Raw genomic sequence first — 7,944 nt, forward strand, 5'->3', positions numbered from 1 at the left:
TGTTCACGGTGCTTTAGCTAAGAAATTACTTTGTATAATTCAGAGGTTACTTTCTACACTTTGGATGTTTGCTCAATCACATGACGATGGGCATCGCTAATGCTGCCTTAGATTGAAGCTCAGGTGAGAACCAAGGTGACCAGCAATAGCCCCTGCAAGAGCCTGCTGCTTACAGACCTGCAGCTCCATAGCAGAGGGAACCAGCAAAGAGAGAGGACCAGCCAACAGGTGACCAGCAGAGACCTGCAGCTTAGAGGACGCACTCCCATAAAAAGCGTCTACAGGCAGAAACTCGGTTTCCTTGACTTGTCTGAACAGTCATGTCTCAGGAGGCTCAGGATGTCATGTCACTTGCTGTTAGACATCTGCAACCCTCTGGAAGAAAATCTGATGCCTGGTGGGCATGTGTCCACGCTGTCAAGCTTGGACACATGCCCTCCATGTTCCACAGACTGCCCAATCAGGAGGCCCCCCCCCCAGCCCCCAGGGAAGCCACCAGGTTTTACTAAGCAGTCTGCCCATGTGGTGTGGGGCCCACCAGCTGCTGGTAAAATGCCAGTGGCGGTGGGAAGAGCTGCTTAAGGTCCTCCACCTACCCTATCACTGATAAAATTGCATGGTGTCGGGTAGGTGAGGGGCACTCCACCCCCTGCCTTCCCTCACCATTTTATGGTCTCCCCCCCCACCCCCCCCCCCTGCCCACCACTGCCTCCCAGGCTGTCCCTAAAGGGCTAGAAAAACTCAGCCCACAGTGCCAGGCGACCGGAAGCTCAGAGTCATGTTTGTGGATTGAACAGATATATTCTGCAAAGCGATCACCCAATTTGTGTCTGATCTCCCCAGTGTAGAGGAGACTGCATCATAAGAAGTGAATACAATATACTAAACTGAAAGAAGAACAAGTGTCATTTCACCTGGAAGACATATTTGGGGCCCTGGACAGTGGGAAGGGAGGAGGTTAAAGGGAAGGGAGGAGGTTAAAGGGCAGGTTTTGAATATCCTGCTTTTGCATGGAAACGTGCATGGGATAGGGAGTGGGTGTTGTGGATGATTGAAAGTGCACCAGGGTGTTGCGGGAGGAATGGTTTCCTTGTGCCTTCAGGCTCCACATGTTCCAGGCTCCCAGGCATGGCAGACAGGCAGCAAACACCTTCAGCCTCCCCACGTTTCAAGCTCCAGGTAAGGCAAAGCAGCTTCAAGCTCCAGGTTCAGCACGTCAATGTGCTTCAGTGGACGCCACTTCCAGTTTCCTCTCCAGTGGACTCTCCGCGTCTAGGCCCATACAGGGGCATGGCCAATCGAGTGCGTATGCGCAGTCCCAAAATGGCTTTCAGGCTCCCATGTGGTCTTCAGGCTCTCCCATACGTGTGAGCATGTGCAGAAGGACTGATATGCCTTTTAAGTACTCAATTATTGACTGACAAATCCTAGCTTCATGCTATAGCAGCACCAAGATCCAGAGGTCATTGAGTGTTTGCACTTCTTGTTTTCCATTTCCTATTTTAATGAATGCTTCTGCCGTAATGTTGTAACCTTGACTTTGGTCCCTTCCTTCTGACTTAAAGAATTTTTATCACTTCTGGTTGGGAAAAACCCATAAAACTCCATAGAAGTAACTAATCCACTAATTCAAGTATAAAGTATTTTATTTTACCAGGCAAGGACAACTATAATTACAATTGCAGAACACTAGATAAAAGAGGATCTTTACAAAAGTAACCACAGCTCCACCATGCTTTCTACCATATTACTGTTCTTACATGATTTGTACCTTCCTCAGTCACACTGTACAATCACAGCAGTGCTCTGAACTCTGGAGCCTGCCTGACAATGACTGCATCAAATTACACATTGCAGATATCTTGAATCATACTACAGCAGACAGGATCAAATTACGACAGCAAAGTACTACAGATGCTAGAAGTCTGAAATAAAAACAGAAAATGCTGGAAATTTTCAGCAGAGTGTCTGTGGAGAGAGCATTCGCGCAACATCTTCCTCATTACAACATATGTCCCTTACTTGCAGAATAAAGCCACGTATTGTTAATTGTATATCAATTGTGTTTAATTATATGCAGGTGGAGGGTTTTAATTGGGGTTTCATGAACACATATGAAAAGACACTTACCGAAATTGTGGTGTGATTGAGTTAGGAGGTGTATGCTTGTAAAGTTTCACTCTCAAAATAAATGTTAGACTGAATAAAGAATAGCTCCAGTACAACCCTTCAACTAGCTTTCTGGAATATGACACATATTTCAGGCAATGGCTTATACAACCAGAGGGGCTCCAGCACACCTAAGACCTTTGCCAAAGAGGAGAAAGTCTTCAAAATTCTGGAGTTGTGGGAAATCAAGGGAATGGTGAGGTCAGAAGTCTCTTCCAAGCTCACATTTCGCACTTCTTCACTTTCTCACATATAGACTATATATATTACAGTGCTGCAGCATAACAAAGTACAAGGCCTTGTTATGTAAGCTCTATTTTCACAGGTAATGTTTTAAAATACATTATTTCAGGTGATGAGAAGAGGGGAAGATTATTAAGTTCAAAAATCCAGCTTCAAGAAAGTACCTCCTTTGTTACCCATGTTTCCTATGGCAAGCACCAACATTCAATCCATGGGAGTCAGTCAGTGAATTCCAGGAAGGGACACTTATGAAGCACAGCACATGAATGAGGAGCAGCAAGTGTTAGTGAATTTGGAGTAACCATGACTTATTGCACAGTGGGGTGCTTGGAGGCATTGTGGCTGGGAAAATAGCAGGTAGCTACATTGGGATGGCTCCCCAATGCAGTCCTGCCACCAGGGAGGGAGCGGCTGCCCACCTCCTTTTGGTGGGCAGCCAATTTAAATATTTTAGAACCCTACTAGGGTCGATTCCTTGGGCCCGCTAGCGATTTACTGGCAGTAGAGTGGCACCCCAACACCCCACACTGTGGGGAGGCTGCCAGCTTCATGGTGGCAGCCTCTCTGCAGTTGTCTAAGGGGCCATTGGAGCTGGAGACTCCATGCTCCAAAGAAGGAGCCATGTGCAGTGAAAGTAGCACTTGCGGCCCCAATGGGCCACCCGGAGGGGCAGGCCTCTACCTCTCTGCCCTCTTGATTCCTGAGCTGCCTCCATAGTGCCCACCTCTCCCCTAGGGCTGCTGAGGCTCTGGAGCTGCCAGCTCCCTGATAGGGCCGGCAGCATCGGGAGCCCACCCACCATCCTTAATTGGACAATGAGCCCAGAGGTGGCCAATTAGGAGGTCACCTCCGCTAATATTGCTGAGCCAGTCCCACTGCTAGCAAGTGCAGTCTCAGGGCCCCCATTTCATCTTGACATCAGGGACATATAGCCCGCAATAAAATCCTGCCCAACATTTCAAGTTGATGACCTTTCATCAGAGCTCAGCAGTACCTTCAGAACAATTTGGATCTGGTACTCAGCAAGACGACCTAACACCCTGATGTTACCTAAAATCTCTGGTAAAGAACGAGAAAGTGAATTTCCACAGGAGTTCCTGCTCATCCACCATAACTTCAGCAGAAGAATTGTGGAAACTCTGGCAAATTGGTGTCATTGCTGTTTGTGTGACTTTTCCACAGTTGCTACCACTGGTTATGATGGATGAGTATCCAACCAATACAGAATTTCATGCCTATGGTTGCAAAACAGTCTAGGTGTGAAGATTTGTGTATCTGTACAGAACTCCCTGTGTGTATATTTGCATGTTTTGTTCAACCTACAAGCAACATATACACTGTTGCTCAGTTTTCTATTATTTCCTGAGAAAGTGTGCAAATTCTTGCATAACTCAGTGATTACAAAATAAAGTTGTTTGAAAAAGAAATCCGAAAACAAAATCAAGTCAAGATGAATGTGAAACAGAAACATTCAATAGCAGGGAAGACCAAAAGGGAATGTGAAAGGATACAGAATTTGAAAGGAGGGTATACTCTTGCATTTAAGTTGTTTTTAATTGGGAATCAGGATCGTTGCAGTATAATCAGATCTGATGGGAAAATGTGCTGGTTGAGAGTAGAATTCAGAAGTAAGCTGCCAAAACCTAAAGAATTATTAGGATTGATCTATGGAAAAATTAATTCACAAAATAAATCACAATGGAAATGCAGGACAGGAGACTCAGCACCAAATGAAAGATAATCAGTCCTGCATGAGTCAGCAAAACCCAGGGTAATATGAGAAAGAGAGAAGCAGGAAAGCTGAGTGTGAAAGGACATGGTGAGTAATCATGAGGTCATATGGGTGAGGACAAAGAATCCAGCTTTAAAAACAAGTAAATAACAGAGGACATTTTCTGCTTCCCTCCACCAACAGGAGTCTGACCCACCGGTAGCACATATCAGAGATTTTGCGGGGTGCAGAACAGGATTTTCAACCACTTAGAGTAATGGTTGGCAGAATGCATGTAATGTGGGCTTGGATTTCTGATCTCTGCTACTGATGAGTGGGGCTACCTGCCAGCAGCATGAAGTTGGAAAATTAACCCAATTGGTTTCTATATCCCTGATATTTTTCAACAAATTTTGAGTGCATGCCCCTTCACCAAAATTAGTTTGAGACCCTGATTTATACAAGATCCATTTTATTTCAAAATGCTTTTATTCTTTGTCAAGAAAATCCTCTTTCCAATTACAGTACAATAACTCCTGCCAAGTAAAATTCCAGCTTTAAATTCTAATGTCCTCTTCCAGGGAAATGTTCAATGCCTTGTAAAAACTATTCTTTTGTGCAACGGTGTTACGATCAGGTGAGGAGGGGGTCGAAGGGCTCCCTTCTTTTCCCTCTCCTTGTTTGACCGCAATAAGGTTTATTTATTTTTAAAAAGTGAATGTACTTGCCAATTCAGTGAGTGTTTCGCTATTTACGTGCTATGATCATAAAAGAACCAATCAGACAGGTTTTCTTGATTTTAACAAAGAAAGAGGTTAGCTTTATCGTACCTAAACCAATCTAAGTAAAATAATAGACTACGCTCCAACATTCACACACACACACGCACAAATAGGTTACAGAGTGGGGAAGGATAGATTTGTTGGATTAGAGTCTGGAGCAATAAAAAGAGGTATTTGGAGTCTTTGGAGTTTGGTGACTCAGTTGTCCTCCGGCTGAACTCGGTGGTCCTGAGGCTTCCAGCTTGTAGATATGGCCAGCAGATTCGGTAGTCCTCCTGGAAAACAGCAATGCGGATGAGTTCCTTCACGGGCTCTCTGTCTGCCACAGTGATGTTTAGGTGGTTACGGCCAGCAGGCAGGGTTCGAAACTTGCCAGGTGGGCTGTGGAGAGAAAGAGGGACCCCCACTTAGGTCTCTTCTGATCAGTATCAGTTGCTTGTCTGCTGCAGTGAGAAAAAAAAGCTAGCTTAAAATACATAGATGGTGGGCCTGTCACATGATGGCTCCATGTGTATTTTCTCTTGCAACTTAATTAGATCATGTCTAGGACTTCCCTTCTCTCCACTAGGGTCCCATTGTTCAAGTGATTACCTTTGAGTGGTCCATCTCCACCAGTTTGATGTCCCAAGATTGCCTTTAATGTCTTGTTAATGGAGACTGGCCAGGTAAGGCACTCCAAATGTCTGGAGGGGACTAGCCAGATAATTCGATTCCCTCTCAATGCAATGGAACGCAAGGGATTTTCATGCAAATTCGGTGGCTATTTTAGCTGCCAGAAGTCACCATTTTTTAACATTTCATTCAGATTTCCAGCTGATGGATTAAATAAAAACCATCATTCAGTGTAGCACGTGCTCGTGACACCTCAACACCAAGTGGAATGAAATGTGATGACAGGAGCATTTCATTATAAGGTCGTAAATAAAAAAAAAACTGTGCATACACATTCATCCTCAGGCACTCACTTATCAATCTCACACTGCCATAACTATGCTCTGGTTTAGTTTTCATCTGGGATGATTCTGCATTGAGTTAGACTCTGGATAAAGCATTAGCTATCACGTTTTTTTTCCTGCAATGTGGTAATTTTTAAGTGGTACAGTTGCAAAAGCAGGCTCTATTAAAATAGCCTTGCATTCTGTATTTTGAATTTCTTCACAAATGTTAAAGGATTGCAGTTGGTATAGATTATGGTCTCCCTATATCCATTATGGACATAGACCTCAAAGTGAATGAGAGCCAGCAACAGTCCCTACGTTTCCTTTTCCACAGTGGAGTATCTCTTTTGGTATTGGTTTAATTTTTTTGGATAAGTATCCAACTGGTCTTTCAATGCCTGATTCATCATCTTGGAGCAGGACGGCACCTACCCCTTGGTCACTAGAATCAACTGCCATTTTAAATGGTTTATCAAAGTTTGGAGCTGCCAGTACTGGTTCATTGGTTAAGATAGCTTTCAGCCTCTCGAAAGCTGTTTGGCACCTCTCTGACCACATTACCTTTGCTCTTTTCTGTACTATGTCTGTCAGTGGGGCGGCTATAGTGCTGAAGTTTGGGACAAACTTCTGGTAAAAGCCACACATCCCCAAAAGTGGCACAGTGCTTAGCACTGCAGCCTCACAGCTCCAGTGACCCGGGTTCAGTTCTGGGTACTGCCCATGTGGAGTTTGCAAGTTCTCCCTGTGACTGTGTGGGTTTCTGCTAGGTGCTCCGGTTTCCTCCCACAGCAAAAGACTTGCAGGTTGATAGGTAAATTGGCCATTGTAAATTGCCCCTAGTGTAGGTAGGTGGTAGGGAATATGGGGTTAATGTAGGATTAGTATAAATGGGTGCTTGTTGGTCGGCACAGACTTGGTGGACCAAAGGATCTGTTTCAGTGCTGTATCTCTAAATAAATAAAAATTGCATTATTTCCTGTTTGGTCATGGGGATGGGAAAAGCCATCAGTGCCTGTACAGCACTCACCCCTGACCCACAACATGCCCTAGGTATATTACTTAAGATTTAACGAACTTGCTCTTTGAAAGATTTACCACGAGGTCAGCTGACTGTAATCTTTGGAAGAGAGTGTCTAACTAGGTCTAGATGGTCCTCCCAGGTGTCACTGTACACTAACAGATCATCCAGGTCCACTACACAGTTGGGTAGGCCAGCCACTACCTGGTACATCAGCCTTTGGAAGGTGACTGGGGCATTTCTTAATCCAAAGGGCATCACTCGGCACTGGAATAAGCTGTCTGGGGTGACAAAAGTCTAGATCTCTTTAGCTCGGGGTATTAAGGGAACTTGCCAGTATCCTTTTAACAAGTCTACCTTGGTTATGTAGGTGGCATTTCCTACTCTATCAATACAGTCTTCCAGGCAGGGAATTGGGTAGGAGTCAGCTCTGGCCACTGCATTAACCTTTTTGTAATCAATGCAGAGCCTTGTTGAGCCATCAGGCTTGGGCACAGCACAACTGGGGAACTCCAGTTGTTCTGGCTGGGCTCAATCAGCTTGTGCTCAGCATATACTGAATTTTCTCCCGAACCTGGGTCAGTTTCCTGGGACCTAGGTGATCGGGATTTAGTTTTATGGGAAGGGTCTCTCCTACATCCACATCATGAAGGGTTAGGGTTGTGCACCCTGGTTTGTCCCTGAAGACCTCTTTAAATGCAGTGAGCAGCCTTGTTAGGTCTCCTCTCTGTTCTGCATTTAAATAGGAGAGTACGATGCCTAATTTCCCTAACATTTCAGTGTTAGCTAACCGGACGATAGGGAGTTCTATTTGGGAATGCTCCAGGCCTCCCTCTAACTCATCCTCACAGTCCCTTTCACCCTCCTCTCTCCTGACTGCCTGACAGACCTGTGCTTGATTATCCCCTTCCCTGCTGTGATACTGCTTTAACATATTGATGTGACACAGCCTGTGCTTTTTCCTATGGTCTGGGGTGTCAATTAAATAATTCACCCTGCCATTTATCTTTACTGCTCTCTATGGGCCACTGAAGCGGGCTTTCAGTGGTTAATCCTGTATTGGGAGCAGTACTAACACATGGT

The sequence above is a fragment of the Heterodontus francisci genome, chromosome 13, assembly GCF_036365525.1.
Source record: "Heterodontus francisci isolate sHetFra1 chromosome 13, sHetFra1.hap1, whole genome shotgun sequence".
Taxonomy (NCBI): domain Eukaryota; kingdom Metazoa; phylum Chordata; class Chondrichthyes; order Heterodontiformes; family Heterodontidae; genus Heterodontus; species Heterodontus francisci.